The sequence below is a fragment of the Protopterus annectens genome, chromosome 5.part0 (genome assembly GCF_019279795.1).
Source record: "Protopterus annectens isolate FY-2018-M chromosome 5.part0, PAN1.0, whole genome shotgun sequence".
Lineage (NCBI taxonomy): Eukaryota > Metazoa > Chordata > Ceratodontiformes > Protopteridae > Protopterus > Protopterus annectens.
In genome coordinates this window covers 440,251,847-440,272,938 of record NC_056735.1, presented here as the reverse complement: position 1 = coordinate 440,272,938, position 21,092 = coordinate 440,251,847, and positions in this window count along the sequence as shown.

Below are 21,092 nucleotides of genomic sequence, written 5' to 3'. Positions count from 1 at the left end.
CAGGATTTGCGTAACAACAAGGACATTGTTATTCGGGCAGCCGATAAGGGTGGCCCTGTTGTCATTCTGGACAGTGACTACTATCAATCTAAAATGCTTGAGCTCCTCAATGGGGAATCATATGTCAGGATTAGTCTTGACAGCATATGTGATATGCAAACTAGGATTCAAAATTCTCTTGAAGAATGTAAACAGCTGGGTTTGATTGATCAAGATGTCTTCAATTATTTTCAGGTTGATTTTCCACTCATACCAACCATCAGTGGTTTGCCAAAAATCCACAAGAATTTACATTCACCTGAATTCAGGCCGATAGTGTCTGGAGCAGGCTGGCTTACGGAGCCAGTTTCGATTTATCTTGATGAACATTTTAAAAAATACTTGACAAACTACCCTATTGTGTTATGTGATACTGAGCATTTCTTAACCAGCTTGTATAAAGATATGTTGAATTATACATGGACAGATAATACTATCCTAGTGACTATGGACGTTGTTTCTTTATTTACCTGTATCCCAAATGACCAAGGAATATCTTATCTAAAATCGTTCCTTTGTAGAACAGAAGGTCATATTGAATCAAGGATAGACTTTCTCTGCTTATTGGTAGAGTTAGTGTTAGAAAACAACGTTTTCTTATTTGAGAACAGGTGTTATAGACAGACCAAGGGCGTAGCAATGGGCACAAGTTGTGCCAATAGCTACGCCAATTTGGTCATGGCTGAGTTTGAGACCAGGTACATAATGGGGAATACACAGATTAAGTTCTTCAAGAGATTTGTAGATGATCTATTTCTTGTTTGGGAGGGGTCTCCCACATCTTTACATGCCTTTTTTGATTACTTGAATAGTGTTAGTGATTTTATCAAATTCACTATGAATTTTTCAAAAACCGAAATTGATTATTTGGATGTTCATGTATCTAGGGAGAAAGGGCAAATTCAAACAAGCATGCATCGTAAGCCCTGTTATAAACCCTCATATTTACATAGGAAGAGTATGCATAACCCAAGAATTTTTAATAATATAATTAAGGGCCAAGCAATGAGGCTGTCCCGGCTATCTAGTACTGAACCTTACTTGAACCATGAATTAGCACAGCTAAAAGAGGGCCTAATTGGACGTGATTACACCTGTGAGGAAATAGAGAGGGTATACTTAGATATGAAAACACTTAGGAACACCAGGGCACAACCCTTCTTCTCGGCTTTTGAAAGAACAAAAGCTGATAGGAATTTCTCATCTATTCAAGAGTCGGTAGTATTACCTTTTAGAGGTAATATGCACCTGGTTGAACAGTTGATCCAGTAGAACTGGAATATATTGACAGCAGATCAAAAAGTGGGGGACATTGTTGGCCCATTTCCCAAATTTGTTTATAGTAACAAGTCCAATTTAAAACAACTGTTATGCCATAGATCTAAACAGGGTACATCACTAACTGGATTTGAGAGGACCAAAAAATGTGGTAGCTGTTTACAATGTCGTTACATAGACGAATCACACTTTTTTAAACATCCGGATAGTGGCAGACTATGGGAATTAAGAGTAGATGCTACCTGTAGCAGCCGCAATATAGTTTATGTTGCACATTGTATTTTTTGCTATCGATATTATGTTGGTAAAACAAATCGCTCCCTAAGGGAACGCATCAGAGATCATTATTATTGTTTAATGAGAGGAGATGATAGTAGTGCTTTAGCAAAGCACATGTTAAAGGAAGGTTCTGAACACATTTTTTGGTTTCAGGTCCTACATGTGGAACACATATCTCCACGTATTGGAGACATTACCAACAGGACTGAGGAAGCTGAGCTACGCTGGTTACTTAGACTAGGAGCCAATAGGGGTAGGGGATTGAATGAGACGGTCTCCCTTAAACCCTATCTCAAAGGTAGACCTCTCAGATGACAGGTTTTTGGCTCTCCGCTTTTATTCTATTCTATTATATTATATCAAATTATGTCATATATTGTCTATTTTTAGATGCACAATATGCCATTACCCACAGGGTAATACTATTTATTGAGAATGATGGTGCATATTCAGGAGTATGCCCCGGTTTTTAAGGTTTCATCTTGGGATCCTTTATTTAGTTATTTGGTGTTATCCTATAAGGCTTGTGCTTGTAGAAACAATTCAATATCTTGAGATTATTTGACATAGTTTACATAACACAATCATATTCACTTCATATAACCACTCCATACACCTCATATATATATATATCTAGATTGGACTTATTCTACACTGTTATATGTTCTAACATACATGCACCTTGGTTTAATATTTGTGCGTCCAGAACCTAGTCATTCTTAAGATACCATACACGTATTTACATATATAATCTTTAAAGTACCCGGAGAGGTTATACCCATCTTAGGGCATAGCGTCTTATAATGTTGCAATGACTTTATGGTTCCTTTTAGATATGAATATTTTAATATTTTATTAGTATTTTATCATTATTATTATTATTATTATTATTATTATTATTATTATTATTATTATTATTATTATTCTTATATTCTTATAGCTAAGCATTGCACCCGTCTATTCCCATGTTTTTTGTACATATCAGTTATGTAAGGAATTATGCTATAGGGTTTAACATTTTTTATAGCAGTATTGCGGTTTAATGTAATCACATTGTCTTACTTTCATTTATCAGTAGGTGGTGCTACGGATACAATCGTGCTCTGAGTCTAATAGCGTGGCTCACGCGCACGAAGTCCATGTAGGAAGACACAGCACACAGTGTCCTAACTTGATATGGAATACTTTATCAAGTATTGGATGTTTTCGACTGTTGACATCCTATGGCTATGTCCTTACTTGGTAGCGCCGTCTACGCGTATATGGTGTGGACTGGCAGAGATAGAAGGCATTGTTCCAACTCCTAAGGGAGTGCATCATTATCATGAGCTGGATGTTATCATGGGCTGATATTTCTGACATTCTTGTCAGTTTCGTAGGTAGGTCTTCACATTATGAAGCTACTTACCCATATATACAATAATGCTTCCCTGAGTATATATCAGTTTTTTAGGGCACGTTGTTTTATAGTTCAATGCCTCTATATAATAGCGTAGTGGTATAATGCAATTACATTGTTTTATCTTGATTTTCCAGTAGGTGGTGCTAAGGCTACAATCGAGCTCTGAGTCTAACATTGCGGCCCATGCGCACAAAGTTTTTTGGGCAGATACAGCACATAGTGCTGTAATCTGTTATGGAGTACTTCATTAAGCACTGATGTCTTTGATTGTTGACATTTTATAGTTATGTCTTTAATTGGTAGCGCCGCTTATACGCTTGAGATGTGGGCGGGTGGAGATAGAAGGCATTGTTATAACCACTAGGGGAGTGCATCATTATTATGAGCTGGATGTTCCCATGGGCTGATACTCCTGACATTTTCGTCATTTCCGTAGGTGGGTTTTAATACTATGAAGTCACATTTACAATGTTTTTGGTTTTATTTGAATGTATTTAAACCAATGAATGATTAATGCATTGTATGTAATACTATTTAAAATGTTTCTTCATTGTTGTTTTTGGTTTATCTGATGAAGCGGTGTTTATGACCGCGAAAGCGCTCATTTTTTGTTATTAAAAGTTTTTATCTCAACAGTCGTGGATAAAGCAGTGGTGCTTTCTACAAAGTTTTTATGCTGCTACGTTGCTAGTTTATAGCAGGAATTGGTCCATTTATCAGCAGAACTGTTTCTTATTCTGGATTCTACAGGGTTTTGGCTTGAATATTGGTAACAACTTGTACATTCGTTTGGTTTGGTATCTTTATACTGGATATTTATGTTGACGATTTGAAGCCGATGACTTGAAGCTGTGAGTTTGCACTTTAAACGCATAGAATATTTTTATTTGACTGTATGCAAACGAATCGGAACTATATTGTTTGCATTTCACTGCTCATTTGAATAGAACTTTTCTCCTTCCTGTTTGGGGTCTTGTGTTATATATATATACATATATATAGTTAGATAGATGTGTGTATAGATAAATATCCACAGACATAACAGAAATATGCAATTATATATCTACATATTTATCAATATATACACATATATATATATATATATATATATATATATATATATATATATATATATATATATATATATATATACACAGATATATATATATACACATTTATATATATATCTGTATATATATAAATATGTGTATATATATATATATATATATATATATCTATATATATATTATATATTTATATATAGATATGTTAGGAACGCTGACAGACGAAAGCAGACCTAAGGGTTGTGAAGGGAATCCAGAGCAAGTTACGGATTATGAAGTGCTTGCAGCTTATGTCACATAAAGCTGCACAAGTGTGAGTAGAGCACCGCTCTCCACACCAGAGGCAGGGATATACCTGTGGCCATAACATTGTTGAAGTGCTACGTCAACATTGTAAACAGACAGAATGTAGGACATGTTGCGGCCACCTACACTTGTAACCTGCAAATTGTTCTTACTCCATAACACCAGGAAAGGCACGTATGTGCAAACATGAATGGATGGTGAGCCTGTGAATACACGAGGCAGTACAAAATTTGTGTAGGGCCCCAACGCTCATGAGAGGGCAATGTGTAAAGGTATGTCATGGCTGCGATATCAGGTGTATAATGGCTGTTATGCGGGGAAACTCAACACAGTTGTGCTGGAGAAACTATGGATATGCGAGTATGGACACAGGAGTGATAGGGTATGTTGCGCTGGGTGCAATGGAGCAGCCCATGGAGGTCAGCTAGTACATAGGTGCAATTCCCAGATAGAGCATCATTTGCGTGGAGACATGCGTGAACGGGCGTATCGTTGTCGGACGTTGTGTGTCAGGTCTGGCAGCCCCGCACTTAAAACCTAAACGCCACCCATGAGCGGAACGGCGTTCTGCTGTCACAACCCCAAACTGGGAAAATCAGAAAGACACAACTACATGAAGACAACAATTTGTCGACGTACAGTCACAGTAACACAAACACACATCTTATCAACAGTAATAATATGAATGTGTACAGAAACAAACAGGAGAAATAGGCTGCGCATACGAAGAATATGTTGAATAACACTATCACAACCCAGTTAACAGCGGCACCCCAGACATGAAAAACGAGCGACATCTGTCTGCTGCATAACGTGCAATATACTGAGCAAAAGTTCACCGGAGTGAAGTGTCGGTGTCAGAATGACTAAGGCAATAGTATGCTGTTGAAGCAGGGATAAAACCAATACGCATGTGTAAGTGTCCATGTCGGGGAAATGTATTGGTTATCAGACACACAGATGTATATATAGATAAAAACGTATATATACACATAGCTATATTAATTTACATACACATATATATCCATACCAATATATATATATATATATATATATATATATATATATATATATATATATATATATATAGATATATATATACACACACACACACACACACACACACAAGGTTATACTACAGATATATATATAGATAGATATATATACACAAACAACAGGTAGTGATATATACACATACAGACAAAACAAACTATATGTCAGTGTAGATATACACATTCACATAAATAGGTTACTTCACAGCAATTAAGGATAACATATTTACAGCCCGGGCATTTCTGACTGGGAGGTCCAATAAAGAAATGTTATACTCCCCACATAGCCCAGCTAGGCCGGACAGACATACAGACTGGCAATACAGAGCAATACACTGCCACTGCCCAAAACACTGGTAGGAAAGGACCAGTGGGAGAGTTCTGCAAGGTCTACAATTTAAACATGGATAACGGTGTCCTTTGCGAGACCCCAAAAATTCAGGGTATGAAAGAATCTGCTGACATTATTACGAGCAGGATGTAGGTGTACATGGAACAGTAGGTTCTGCAAGTTTGATAATACATGGGTTGACAAAACGTACAACATGTGTCCCGAGATGAGGAGAGTGGGCAATGTGTAGGGGTGTGCTCATACCCCAGCTGCGCTCATAGTAAGTATTTGTCACGACTGCTGTAGAGGGGTGCCAAGTAGGTGGACCATGGGTATGCATTAATGGGCTTAAGTGTGCAGGTGCTGGTTGGCAGAGATGTAGTAGGCCCGCCCAGTGGAAGTCATTAATATTCCTATGTGGGCATAGCATATGCCTACACCTCCCAAACCTGAAAAGCACATCTACCGGATAGTTTGTAAACCATCTGGGAATACATAGAGACCTACACAGTGCCATGTACCCGATTAGCATGGACGTCCATAGTTATGTATCAGAATGTAACAAAGTCCAACTAAACACTGCCAGAACTACTGATATTAGGTGAACAGGTGGCGGAATACAGATAATGACAGATGACAACATGTATGAGTCATAAGCGGCATGTACCTCGACAAACGTGAATGAATGTATATGTTCTGTGACTGTGAATGTGTCTAGTTAATAGAACCAATCGTCTAAATGTTTCCCGCAGGGTGTTATGCATTGTTCCTGATACAGTGTTCACTCACACCCATTGGTATGTGAGTTCTGCTACTGACGGAAAGTGCATAATTTGCTGACCACCTTAGGTAGATGACAGCATAATAGAAGAGGTTAAACACCTGTACGCCTGCAAGGGACACACCCGTCTGGGCAGTTGTGTCTTGCAAAATGACAGTTATGGCACATGGCCTGTGCATACCTCTCAACTGTCCCTAATTTTCAGGGACGTCCCTGATTTTGACTCAAATGTTAACTCTGTCCCTTCCCACATTTGGAGGAAGGTGATGAATTTACACTTAATGAATAATGACAATAATAAAGAGTATACTTCTTTTTTCAGAAATGAAAATGTGTATTAATTCTCTGATCTGATTCTCTGTCAGCGTTTCATATTAATAACACTAATATTTTTCCGATTGTCCCCCTTTGACTTTTTTTTTTGTCCCTTTGTCTGTTGAAATTTGTCCTGTGAGTTCGGGAATGGAGGCTATATAGTGTGTGTAGTGGTGTCAGATATCAATTTGTTGTATTAGTAACAGCTACATGTAATAGGAAGCAGTATTATCAATTATAATGCTACATGAATAACCTTAATGTATGCAAACCGTGGAGGTCGTCCGTGTACTACTGGCTGTGGGTCAGACCTCTCAACCAATTGGGGACAAATTTCAACCGAATCACGGACAAGTCAAGAAAACACAAGGACAATCAGGGACACATTTAAAATATTAGAGCTATTAACTGGAAACATTGACAGAATCAGAGCATATGAATTGATACACATTTTCTGAAGTAAAAGAAGTTTGTAACTCTTAATTATTGTCATTATTCATGAAGTGTAATTCACCACATGTCCTCCAAATGTCACTAGTTTTAGGAGGGATTAAGAGGGACAGAGTTAAAATTTGAGTCAAAATCATGGACAGCCCTGAAAATCAGGGACAGTTGAGAGGTATGCTGTGGGTATGTGTTGCCTTGATACATGTGATAGCTCTACATATAGGGTCTATAGGGCCGCCACCAGTCTGAACGGCCAAAGTAGAACCTGCTCTGTAGAACTGTACCAGGGCAGAACATACTTACAGCCATGCATAGTACAGAAATATACATATCGGAGCAAATCAAAGCGTAGTCTGGCAACCGTATAGTTGCTTATGCTACTACATATGACATATCGACATGTCAGGTATACAAGACCTGTAACAAGCAACCAGTACAGACACCTGCAACATGAGAAGGTCCCCTAATCAGGACAGTTGCAATGGCCAGAGTATTGTCCATACCACTCAACTGTCCCTGAATGTCAGGTACATCCCTGAGTTTGACTGAAAGTCTAACTGTGTCCTTCTTAATCCCTCCTAAATGTAGTGGCTGTTGAAGGAAAGGTGGTGAATTACACTTACTGACTAATGACAATAAGTAAGAGTTACAAACAACTGTTACTTCAGAATATGTGTATTATGTCATATGCTCTGATTCTGTCAGTGTGTCAAGTAAATAGCACTACTTTTGTAAAAGTGTCCCTGTTTTTCATGACCTGTCCCTGAGTCTGCAGAAATGTGTCCCCAATTGGTGGAGAGTTCTGGTATTGTCACATGTGATGTGTGATGATGGACTGTCCCATGCAAAGTGGGAAAGGTGTCACTCCTACAGTCTCCCGTCGTGCAATCTGAAAGGTGGTCAACGTGCAGTTAGTATGCGGTAGCATGACTCAGCAGACAGCTGCGTTAACAAACTCAAGTCACATGTCAGCATTGCTTAGTATCGGTTCCCATGTATCAGGCAGATGGGAGCAGATCGTATGAGGGACACGCATATTATATGAGTACGTCACTGGACAGGCCGCCGAGTCCGTACAGTCGAACGGCTGCCATTGCAAAATGGTTACACATACCCGATACTGTAGTCATGTAATCTGATGTAATATGCATCACAAGGGATCTCACACACCCAGCGTGTGACAAATGTAAGAGGAAATGTCGGAGAGCGAGCGGCTGTAAGCGTGTTTGTCTACCAGTATGCCAATAGTGCCCTGTCAAAGAAATGTGGAGTGTAAACGTGTATAAGGTGCTGTGACCAGAGGTCAGCAGTGCTTAACACTGTGCAAACCCATGCACAACAGCTCCCACCTGCTGGACTGTGCCTTACCCGGTTTGTATCCAAAGGCGTTGGCCTGTCCACAAACAAAGAACCGCCCTATATATGTGATGGTAGAAGTGCCCTGCGCACATAGCTCATGTGAATTAACAATAGACCATGGCATATGTACAGACAATAGACTGCAAACACCATACAGTGCAGACATCCAACAGTATAGTAATGTACTGGCAGATATGTCCGGACCACTGGTGTGTGCATGCCTGGCCGTCCTGTGGTTCAGTGTGTGAGCATGCCCAGTATGACTGTTACACATGTTGTAGACTGACAATACCGTCATGTGTGTGAGCATGCAAAGTATGGTCAACTGTATTGCATATGTCACATGTCTAGATAGTTAGTACTGTGTTGCTGACCCTTCCGTTCTACACAGACAGGTGACATGCTGTGTCTGCAGGGTAGCTAATGGTCATGTGGCATTGACAGTTGCTTCATGTCTGTATAGCGTGGGGGGACATGCAACCACAACTACAGTCCTACGCAGCACTGTGGGTGGTGCACATGACTCTCACATGTGTAGGTGTGATGGGGGGCACAGCCGCCAGTTGTACACATCTGCCGCTACTGTACTGGTCTGCCGGGTACTCCATGTCAGTGTGTGGACCTACCTAAATTGCTGGTTGGAGGGATACCAGGGTATGTCAGTTCCCAGCATTAATTACCAGCACAGTGGTGTTGGACGTCCTATTACACATCCTACATCAAACAGTCTGGCCTGCTGTCGTCTGTGTGTGTCATAGGGGGTTGGGGTCAGTCATTGGGCATATCCATAGGCCATCGTATATCATTTGTCTGTATTGGTCCACATCTGTCCAGCTGCATTTAAAGTGTGTGGGTTGTATGGACACACATGATGGTCAGCCCATAATCTGCAGTGGATTAGGACACCCTGTGTACTACAGCCTACCATTGTGACCCCCGTATGTGCTACAAAGGTTATGGTGCCACTATGGATGTGTACTGTCTGTTGCCCTAACATATGGCCACCACAGTCACTTGTATGCTCACATACATACCAGAGCAATGGGAAAGTACACATTCTAATACAACTGCCACTTGTTAGGTCAGTAGACATACCCTGGTTGTGTTACGGACTGGAGGACGGTGCTGGAGTGCTGCCTATGTCGGATGCACACAGTGCACCTCCCATACATGGCCGAGCACAGGTACTGTCATGTTTGGCATCCATTGTACTGTGTGCTGGTCAGAGAGGGGAAATCCATGGGTACCTACAGTGTCAGTGCATATGCCTTGTGTTACCTCTTTGCCAAGGGCAGGTCATACTGTGCACAGGCTGTCGCCGACTTTGCCCTACTCAGGTAGTTCCATCACCAAGTCACACTGTGCCTGTACAGGCCTTGTCAGTGGTGTTGGGCTGAGTGGCCCTGCCCCATGCTGTTCCTGCTGCAACTGTTACTGCAGGATAACATTGTGTAGCATAGCAAATAACATGACAACATGTATGCATGTAGCTTGTGAATACTGCAGAGCCCCAACAGATGTGTCCGGATACCAGAACTGTGAACCGAGCATCCCAAACACATGCACATGTATATGTCTTGCCTGTGCATCCGCCTCAGTATGGTGTGACTGTTGAGGTGTGTGTGCATTGCTGATGGGTGTTATAAGCCACTACACCAGTGTTTACCTAGCATCCCCCACTAGGAGACTGTAGGGGATGTCCAAATAGGCATTGGTGTGCTATAGCTGTGTCAGACGCCATATATCGGACACATCACAGCTTCCAGGGCAGACAGCACACACATATTCAATCTCATGCCATGGCCATCACATAGGGCCTAGCTGTTGGAGGGTATGCCCCTGCACTGACTATAGGCCCTACCCTGCTTCCCGGGTGGTGCTACATGTGCAGGCTATAGCACCCAGTACCCCAGGGTACTCATCCATGTGGTTGAACAGATTCATATAGCTGGTCCACTAATCACGCGTGTGGAGGACCTGTATGTGCTCACTAGCATGTGTTGACATGGCATCTGTGAACTGGTAAAATACTCTGGATGCAGATGCCTCTGAGATACCCATGATATTCCCAGTTGTGCTGTGTGAGGTACCTGTGGCTAGTACACCTAGGCCAACACATCCCATGGTATCCACTGTGATGCGTTCCCCTCGGCCTGTTTGATGTGTTAGGCACAGGTCAACAAGCTGCTGTAGGAGGTCTCTGTCCACCCCATAGTGCTCCAACATCCCCAGCCCATGTAGACCCTGGTAAATCACCCCCAGTCTATAAAGTCTTATGTCACCTCAGTAAGGGTTGTTCGGCAGCATACACATCTGCACTGCCCCAGCCTCCTGCACATGTTGGTATATGTTGCCTGCTGCAGCCCATGTCATTTGGTTGGACTGTGTCGTGAAATGTCCCTGCAGGTATACACCGGTGGTGTAGAGTGTGGACGAAACATGTGTGTATGCTGCTTGCTCGCATTAATGTACTGTTCATGTGCGGGCTGGCCATGTCATCAGCTGATTGTGCTGATCAACACCTGTTTGTGCAGCCTGTACACCCTGACTACCCCACCACTGCTGTCATCCCTCCCAACATCACCAGGCAGGTATAGACACACCCCCTAGCTTAGGTTTGCTAAGACAGGAGCAGTCCCAAGGCACAGTTCTGCAATGTACGTACAGTATGCCTAACCCCCCTCCCATGCTGTCAACTATATGAGAGACCTGTACCTGGCTGACTACACACATACACTCCAGGGACCAGCAGCACACCCTGGTGATAAATGTGATACACCATAGTCAACGTCATCTGCATAGTATAGTCTTCTAATGAATAGATATATAACCCATACCAAACCCCCAACATATTAACCACTGCTCAGTGTCGCTCAGATCCACACACAACTGGCAACAGGTGCCTTACCATCACCATATTCGATGTCCCATGGTCTGCCCAGCAACAAAATAACCGGTGTCTACACGATTACAACCCATGGCCCTGCACACCACAGACGATGTGCATTAACACCATGCCATGGCAGATATACATAGATCCCAGGTTATCACGTGCAGATCATCCGGCACAAATAGTCAATAGTGCTGATGTCCCCAGACATAAGTTCACATCTATGTCCACCTCTGCATCTACATATATCACATATATAATTTGTAGACATATATACATGGACATACATATATGTATATATACATACACACATATACATTTACACACATATGTAGATATGGCATTTATATCACAACAGCAAACCACATGACAGCAATGCATTAGACAGGAATGGAAAGGAAACTACATGTGCCACCTGCATCATGTAGTGTTGTTAATATCAAGGCACTTGTGTTATGTTGCGTCACACGGGTCAGACCATAGCAAGGGTAAGAGTAGGGCTGCTGACAGTTACTCACCAGATCTATTGGCGACTGTATGTGTTGACAACCCAGTGTCTTGGCAGAATATGCGGGCTGTGGACACTAAATAGGTCAGCAACAAAACAAACTGGACACATCCTGCAGCTAGCCACCCACAGATACCAACACATACGCTATAACTGCCAAACACACACCTGCCATGCCCTGGAATTGAGCAGCTAACTGTCTAGTCTACCACACTACAGCATTATGCAGTAACAGAATGCGCTACTGAGTTCCGGCATCACCGCACTCCCACAGGCATACTTCTAAGCGGATGGCATCATCCGCAAAGGCAAAGATGCCAATAGGGAATGTATGTGGTGTGAGCCATCTAAAAGCATTACTCTGTCCTCAGGCCACTGGAAACACACACACACACACACAGAGGCAGACACATGGCAGGGCTGGGAGTCGAACATACACCTAACTACCTTATCACACTACAGCATTACACAGTTACAGAACGCGCTACCGAGATTATTGAACACAGCACTCCCAGAGGCATACTTCTAGGTGGATGACATCATCCACAAAGGCAAGGACGCCCATAGGGACTGTATAGAGAGTAAGCAGTCTGAAAGCATATTACTGTCCCAAGGCAGACATAGACAAACACACGGCAGTGGTGTGATCTGGGCAACTAAATATCTACGGAGCACTACAACAACACTACATAGATACGGGACGCACCACAGACAGTACACCCTTCAAGACAGTCAACCAGTGTGTTCAATGTAGGCATCCATCGTGACGTTGAAAAGGGACATCTGTTGCCTGGATGACCACCATCGCTATACAGGACATCAATGGCCATGCCCATACACAGAGGCACATCACCGACACAAGGTGTCACTGGGCATGCCCACACACTTAGTATCACACGTCCATTTGGAATGTACTGTGTGTCCATCTACACAACGGCATACTGGGCATGCTCACACACTTAGCAGTTGCAAAAGGCCATCTTGCATGCACACGGATTCTAAACATGGAAGGACGCAGTTTGGAATGTACTGTGTGTCCATCTACACAACGGTGTACTGGGCATGCTCACACACTTAGCAGTTGCAAAGGGCCATCTTGCATGCACACTGATTCTAAACATGGAAGGGCACAGTTTGGAATGTACTGTGTGTCCATCTACACAACGTCATACAGGGCATGCTCACACACTTAGCAGTTGCAAAGGGCCGTCTTGCATGCACACGGATTCTAAACATGGAAGGGTGCAGTTTGGAATGTACTGTGTGTCCATCTACACAACGGCATACTGGGCATGCTCAAACACTTAGCAGTTGCAAAGGGCCATCTTGCATGTACACAGACTCAAAACACGGAAGGGCACAGTATGGTGTTACTGTCCCCACGTACATGAATGCCACTCACATGTACTGACCAGTACACACTCAGGAGCCATCACAGAAGTCTCAGGTGCAGATCACAGAGGTACACACCGCAGTCCACAATGTAGCCCTCAGACATCACCATGTCATTGGACCAGCAATACACAGCTATACATTACCACAACACTGTGTGACTCATGACCAGTGGACTGTACATAGGTCTACAGCAACTGTGCAGACTACACATGGACCGACAGGGTTCCATCATGTGTTATGCATTGCAATGATACCACTGTACATAACCAGGTCAGCTCTACACATACCAGGGGCCCTGGGTCTTACACAGCTGTGACAGATGACTGTCGCTGTACACCAAAGAACACACATGTTTGGATATGACATACATGTAATCGCAGTGGATATATGCATGGACCACACACACACAACATATGTACATAGCATAGCTTTTGCTGTCCTCCATGCAGACAAGTGGCTACAGCAATCACACGCACGCAAATGGAAGGTGGGTCCATGGCTGTTGAATGCTAACAGTACATGAGGTAGCAATGCTGACCGAGGACACATTCCCTCTGTAGTAGTTACCCATGACACCCATCATATCATACAACAGTCCATGTGTTATGTATGTCAGCACACATGTCCAAGAATTGCAATGCATACAAACATGGCTACATGACAGGCATGTAGGACCAACACACATGTACAATTTGTAGTGTGCATGCACCTACCATGCATGTGCAGTAGCTGACATATGTAACTCATCTGTGCCCAACTACAGCATGCAGTTGCAATGCAGCCCCATCATTGCCACCTGTACATGGTGACATACTGACAGTACGGTAGGATGTACATCAGGTATGGATGGATGTGTGTACATAAAGTGGTGATCCATGTGTGCAGACGGATGTTTGCCGGGGATGGCTCACAGGTGCGTCACACGCCATCCTACCACTACATGTGCAAACAGTAAGCTATGTTACTGTTACTTGATGGTGAAGACATAAAACCTGCACAGCGGTCAGGTGTTACTGACTATAAGTCACTTGACACCTGTAACACTTACATCCTCCTGTGTGCATATAGCAGCACAATTGCTGGACGTAGCATTGGTACACATAATGCGGCCAATACTGCTGCATGTCTGTCAGACTTATCATCATTTTGCAGGTGTATCATTCACAGTACTGCCATGGGTGTTTGCTTGTGTGACCATATATGCCACGTATGGTGGGGAATACATCCCAATTGTTACACACCCCTGTACAATGTTGTAGAGATCTGTACATACTGCAGTGTGGAAAGCATGATGTAGGCAGGGGTAGTGTGTGTATCACACGCATATCAGCTATCCGTATATGAATGACATTTGTGGTCTCCACAGTGTGTGTGTGTGCATGTATCTATGGCTGTCTGGTGCATGGAGTGAGGGTGTATGCTACCATACAGAACACACATGATCCCTAACCCCTCATGGTGATGCAGTCTACTACCCTGTTGATTCCATCGGTCTCAGCTGTACCGGCTACCTGTACATGTTCTTTCTCTGTGTCATGTCATGTGGGTGCACAGTACTGTGAGGGTGATGATCACATAGGTAGGGGTCCTCACCTCAACACTATGGGGTGTGCGTTATAGTGTTGTTGACCCTGTGAGTGTGGGCATGTTCCTGTAATGTGACACGGTATTACTGCTACACAATGAGGCCTCATGCTATCAAGTGGCCTCTAACGTTATCATCGGCCGGACCACTGTGTACATTCCCTGCATCATGTCAACATACCTGTGATGTGACCTTGTATGCATGTCATGTCTCTAGCCACTGTGACCCATTAAACTGCCCACATGCTTCTTGATCAGTATATGTGTAGACATCTGTGGTATGTTAGCCTCTCCAAAAGTCAGGTTGAGGCTACGTATAGCATGCTGATATTGCCATATGTGCCTGTGAGTACTCCTCAGTTACACATGGGAGACTGCAAACACAGCTACCTGTAGGCACATGCAAGTAGACCATAAGGAGGGAACCAGGGCATCATTACCAACATGCTGTTACTGTTGTTACCGAGACACACACTATGAACATATAACAATGCATGCTAAACCTGTACAACATGGTATGTTTGGTGCGTGTCAACAGTACACAACTAATGTAATATACACTTCTCTCACTGTTCCTACACAAGTAATGTAATATACACTTCTCTCACTATTCTTACCCAACTAATGTAATATACACTTCTCTCACTATTCTGTTCACTCTGCGCATCAGACCATTTGAGCATGTCCCTGCACCGATGGTGTGGATGACAGGGATGGGGCACAGGCTTCATCATATGCACAGGGTGATAATGTTTGCCAGGGGCATAGGCTGCACTGATGGAAGACATCATGTGTGTGGGTAAGGGCCGGTGATATGATTGAACATGTCTGTTCAGTATGCATGTGGGTGTTGTGGTGCCCTACAGATGTGTTTGCTGTGTGCGTGTACATGTGCACACAGTTCTGCCTTTTGTGAGGCCTACACAGGGGTATTATTGACAGCTCCACATTGTACAGACCAGGTTGTACAGCTCACTGTGTCCGGCCATGGCCACGTGACCTGCACCTGCCAGAGGTTGCACGGGCACTACCAGGCGGAGGTACAGATTGGCTACTGTCTGACGACACATGTCCACTGGAACTGTGTCCCCGCTGGGAACATCCAGGGCCACGTCCACATAGCCTGCTGTGTCCTGGTGTGGACAGCGCGGCACCAGCTGCACTGCTACTGCTACCGGCACTATGGGAGCGGGCATGTGTGGTGGCACACTCACGTTGACCTGCACTAGGTGGTGTAGCCTACGTCCACGTGGCCTATGCCTCACTCCTACCAGATGTTCCAGCACAGAGAGCTCACACTCGTGGATTGCCATGCCACGGTCAAGGATTCCAACCATGTCACCCAATCGCCTGTCCAGAACATCAGCAATCTGCTGTTGAGCATTTGCCAATGCCTGGATGTTGTCATTTAGGGTACAGATAGCAGCCCTCTGCAGCCTCTGCCCTTCTCTGTTCTGCCATTCAGCATGTCCCTGTGCCGCCATTACAGTCTGGAACATGCGTCTGGTGATATCAGCTGCTGCTCTCTGTCCTGCAGGTGCAGGTCCTCCTGCGAGCAGCACTGGCCACATGCCTGTGTGGCACATCTGCAGTCATTACACTGACACCATGGTGTGGAGACACACCTTCTGTAGCCACCACATGTTCCTGTTCTACGCTAACAGACGCTGACTGTCCTTCCTCTATGGCCACTGGTGATGCGGTATGTGTTGGTAGCAGAACTGTGTGCGGGGAAGAGGGGGACATAGCTGGAATGGCAACCACTGGCACAGATTCAGCCCCTGACAACCCTGCCTGTACCTCATGCATATGTTCACCACTGCTAGTATCTGTGGGGACACTAACATCAGATGGACCGCAGGAAGGTAACGCACCTACATCACCTGTGAATGCAAAGAAAGACTCTAAATTATAATAGACACACACACACAGTGACAGACACACACAGTGGCACACACACACACACACACACACACACACACACACACACACACACACACACACACACAGTGACAGACACACACAGTGACAGACACACACACTCAGTGACAGACAAACACAGTGACAGACACACACACACACACATAGTGACAGACACACACATAGTGACAGACACACACACACACAGACGTACACAGACACACCATGCATGTGATTTGACAGACGGCATGCAGCATGCATGTGATATAGCAGACGGCATGCAGCTCAGACATTAATAGTGTTAGTTAGCATACACACAGACACACACAGACACACCATGCATGTGATTCAACAGCCGGCATGCAGCATGCATATGATACAGCAGACGGCATGCAGCTCAAACATTAATAGTGTTAGTTAGCATACCTCCCTGGGGTGCACACTACAGAAAGCAGGTGTCATATCAGTAGCCATGCAGTTCACACAATCATGGTAGTATGCATGCATCCCCGTGATAAACCATGTGGACCAGAACAGGATAACAGTACACATGGCTGACATTACCTTGACATGTAATCTGCTGATGTGTGCATTAACATGCATACATGTCTGACACAGTGGTGTCTTCGCACATGTACAGTGTCGTAATGGGCATCACATTGCGATGTTGTCTGTATGCACTACAGATAGAATGCATGTTTAGCAAATTTGCATGAGCATGGAAGAGTAATGTGAGACGTCTACATTGCCATACAGTGTGAAGTACAGGCACTGTGCCATTGCATGGCATCATGAGGCATCTATATTGCTATACAATGCATAATATGTACACATTGCATAGCAATAACTGCATGCATACCCATGACATAACTGTGGATTGTGACCCATGATGCTGAGGTGTATACACACCAAACTATGCTGTGTCATTTGACAGGTCACTGGAAGACCTACATATGACACCCCTGCACAACTACTACAGAGGCTTAGCCGCCTGGCAACCATGTCCACACATAGCAGACTTGTCAATTCACCATGTCCCACATGACATTGATGTACCACACACACGAGGTGCACAGCTAACTGTGATGTCCTACAGCAGCAAGGAAAATTTACAGTATCTGTGGCCTGATGTGGTGTCAATGTCTGTGGAAGCTGTACAGGTGACAACTGTCATGCTGTGACACAGTCGTGATGTTCAACACATCTTACATGGCAGACATCAGTGACACCTCCACTAGCTGTGCACAGGCTTTTAGGATGTCCAGTGTACCACATCAACTGTATAATCAGTCAACTAAGGCTATAATTGGACCATGTGTGGACAATGTGCAACAGGGTGTATACACATCACATCTACTGTGTGGCTACTTGTCTCTGGCCATCCCCCATGACCATGTGTGCACATGTGTTGGCCAAATATGTGTGATCGCCATCTATCTCACATGTCTGTGTTGTCCCATATGACATACACCCATAGATGTCAGATATGTCACCATCCACAGGGCTATGCAGACAATGGGTTATATGTTTGGTATGTGGGGTATGGGTTATGGGATAATGTGACAATATTGCAGCCAGAACACTACATGTCTGGGACATGTCCGATGGCACATCACGATGTGTGCACCCATTGCAGGGGCATATAACCCAATGGTGACTCCTGTGGGCTGCCCATATCACAGCTCACTGTGTGGTACTGTTTGCATACCACACGTGTTGTTCCAATATATAGTACATATGTCCACACGGGTCTACTTTAATTTACCGAAATCGCAGTTGACCGACACGCGGAAGAGGGAGACGAAATGACCGACAGGTAAGTTTACCGACAAGGTGATGTGCCGAAATCGCAGTTGACCGATACGCGGAAGAGGGAGACGAAATGACCGACAGGTAAGTTTACCAAAAAGGTGATGTGCCGACAGCAGATAGAGCGACAATGGTAACGTGTGAGCGCGCCTCGGTAAGTGTGCGATTGTGACGGAGTTAGGAGCGGTCAGGTAAGTGTGCGTTGTTGTGGGATTTTGGGTTAGGGTGTGGGATAGGTGAGTGTGTGGTAGTGTCGGAGGTAGGGAGGTAGGGTTCGGGTAAGGTAAGTGTGTGATAGTGACGGAGTTTAGTTTAGGGTGGGTTAAGTGAGTTAGGGTTAGGGTGCAGGTTGGGTGAGTGTGCGGTAGTGTCGGACCTTAGGGTTAGGGGTGGGTTAAGTGAGTTAGGGTTAGGGTGCAGGTAGGGTAAGTGTGCGGTAGTGTCGGACCTTAGGGTTAGGGGTGGGTTAAGTGAGTTAGGGTTAGGGTGCAGGTAGGGTGAGTGTGCGGTAGTGTTGGACCTTAGGGTTAGGGTTTGGGTTAGGGCTAGTGGATATGCAATGTAGTGTAATGTGTTGTTTACGTTTAGTGTGTCGGTGTAATGGTGTTCGGTGTTTTGCGTTGTCGGTATTGTGTGTTGTCGGTTATTTGGTGTCAGTGGTTTGTGTGTCGGTGAACTGGCGTGTCGGTGTTCTAAAGTAGACCCGTCCACACATGTAGCAATGACAAATACTGTGGTTTCATGTTGGTGTATCATTTCGTTTGTATATATTGCACATGGGTAGCCAGTGTGAACGATGGGTGATGTGACCTGTATATCATGACTGGACCGAACATCAAGTGTACAAGTGTTAACTGGCCACGTGGCGAATAGATCTATGCTTTAACATGCCTGATACTGATGACAGTCTCACCTGCAATGGACTGATGTCTGTGCGGCATGCCAGAGGTATCTGTATAGGGATGACACGGCAGTTTGAACATTATCCATGACTGTATGACAGCCACAGGGTGTACTGTGCATGTTAACACATTCGCCTGCACAATAGCATATAGTATGCACATGTGTGCATACACAGGGTAGCATACTGTAGTATGCAGCATGTGTGTCAACATACCTTGCATATGATGTTAGATTACATAATGTACAGTGACACATGCAACTAAATGGGATATAATAGTCATATGTGCAGTCCTGACTTACCAGGCAACTCCAGGCTCATTGGTTGGGAGACACCTACCTCCAGGATGGCAGCTAGTGTTTGTGGATGCTGTTCTGAGGGTGTCCCCAGACTGGCCAGTAGCTCCTTGGTGTGTGTGAGTGGGGGCTGGGTTGGTGGCCCACCACCTGTTCCACCTTGTTCCCTGGCGATTGCAGTGGCATGCTGTTTTGCATGCCGTATCAAGTCCATGCATGGTAGGTGCGGTTATGGCCACCCACATCATTCACCCTCCTGCGAATATCCTGCCACAGGTCGTCACGCTGTTGGGCATGCTGTGGCACATGACTGAACAACACCTCGTAGTTCTCATGGAGGTACGGGATGAGGACATCATCCTCCTGGCGGCTGTACGCTGGCAGGCATGTACGAGGCATTATCTGTAAGACATAATGATGGTGACAGGTCACAGTATCAGAGATGTACAGAGATACTGCTGCACATACATTTCTAGTAAATCTAGTACATCTGCACAGTTATCTTTGCAGATCATCATGACATTGACACGACTGACATGTTTGTGTCACACACATGTAACACCTGTTATGCATTGGATATCATCACCATATATGTGTGTCACCTCATTACATTGTCCATACTCCATGTGAATGCTGTCTTGATGTGGGCATGTCTGTTTGCCTGCACTGGTGTTATTACCTATCAGCCCATGCCTGGATGTGTCCACGATAATGCTGTTGACCTTGATGCCGTGTATATGTCACATATCAACACATACACTGCCTTAATGGACTTGAGCAGTGACAATGCACACATACACATGGAAACCTTTACATGCATGTGTTTTGTCATATACATCTACATGGTGCTGTACAGCTGTTCAACATCCTGCCATGGATTGCCTGTGTTGCACATGTGATAGACATGGGACAATGGCTAGTCGGACGTCATTTGCAGGGATGGTTATCAACTATAGCATGTACGGGCAAGGTTTCCTATCTGTATCCGACAGCCATTTTGCCCCCGCGAGGTGCATCAGTGCCACATTACTGATCCAGACAGTAGATACTACATCTACCATGCGGTCATCACACCATGTATGACAGATGACATGTGCAGCTTTGATGGACAGGGTTGCATGGTATGGCGGGTGTAT